Source organism: Heterodontus francisci, chromosome 29 (genome assembly GCF_036365525.1).
Source record: "Heterodontus francisci isolate sHetFra1 chromosome 29, sHetFra1.hap1, whole genome shotgun sequence".
Classification (NCBI taxonomy): domain Eukaryota; kingdom Metazoa; phylum Chordata; class Chondrichthyes; order Heterodontiformes; family Heterodontidae; genus Heterodontus; species Heterodontus francisci.
In genome coordinates this window covers 66,368,933-66,370,200 of record NC_090399.1, presented here as the reverse complement: position 1 = coordinate 66,370,200, position 1,268 = coordinate 66,368,933, and the positions used below count along the sequence as shown (strand labels likewise).

The 1,268-nt window shown below is 46.3% G+C and overlaps 1 pseudogene; it reads left to right on the top strand.

Annotated features, from left to right (window-relative positions):
• Nucleotides 1-491: 491 nt before the first annotated feature.
• LOC137346345 (5S ribosomal RNA) lies at nucleotides 492-610 on the top strand (annotated as a pseudogene).
• Nucleotides 611-1,268: the final 658 nt, after the last annotated feature.

Sequence of the window (1,268 nt, the reverse complement as noted above, 5' to 3'; positions counted from 1 at the left end):
GAAATCTAACTCCTTCTTGAAAACATAAATGTTTTGGCCTCAACTGCTTTCTGTGGTCGCGAATTCCACAAGCTCAGCACTCTCTGGGTGAAATAATTTCTCCTCATCTCAGTCCCGAAAGGTTTACACCATATCCTTAGACTATGACTCCTGGTTCTGGACTCCCCCACCATCGAGAACATCCTTCCTGCATCTACCCTGTCAAGTCCTGTTAGAATTTTATAGGTTTCTATGAATCCCCCCTCAATCTTCTGAACTCCAGTGAATATAATCCTAACCAACAAAACCTCTCCTCATACGTCAGTCCCGCCATCCCAGGAATCAGTCTGGTAAACCTCCGTTGCACTCCCTCCATAGCAAGAACATTCTTCCTCAGATAAGGAGACCAAAACTGCACACAATATTCCAGGTGTGGCCTCACCAAGGCCCTGCATAATTGCAGCAAGACATGCCTGCTCCTGTATTCAAATCCTCTCACTATGACTCTCTGGCTCTATGGCCATACTAGTCTGAAAACGCCCGATCTTGTCTGATCTTCGAAATTAAGCAGACTCAGGCCTGGTTAGTACTTGGATGGGAGACTGCCTGGGAATACCAGATGTAGTAGACTTGGGTGGCACAGTGGTTAGCACCGCAGCCTCACAACTCCAGTAACCTGGGTTCGATTCTAGGTACTGCCTGTGCGGAGTTTGCAAGTTCTCCCTGTGACTCTGTGGGTTTTCGCCGGGTGCTCCGGTTTCCTCCCACAGCCAAAAACATACAGGTTGATAGGTAAATTGGCCATTGTAAATTGCCCTGAGTGTAGGTAGGTGGTAGGGAAAGTGGGGATGTGGTAGGAACATGGGATTAATGTAGGATTAATATAAATGGGTGGTTAATGGTCGGCACAGATTCGGTGGGCTGAAGGGCCTGTTTCAGTGCTGTATCTCTAACACAAAAAAAAATTCAAATGAAGGCCAACATACCATTTGCCTTTTTTACCGCCTGTTGCATCCGCATGCTTACCTTCAGCGACTGGTGTACAAGAACACCCCGGTCTCGCTGCATATTCCCCTCTCTCAGTTTATAGCCTTTCAGACAATAATCTGCCTTCCTGTTTTTGCTACCAAATTTGATACTCTCACATTTATCCACATTATACTGCATCTGCCATGCATTTGCCCACTCACTCAACTTGTCCAAATTACCCTGAAGCCTCTTTGCATCCTCCTCACAACTCACCCTCCCACCCAGTTTTGTGTCATCTGCAAATTTGGAGATATTACATT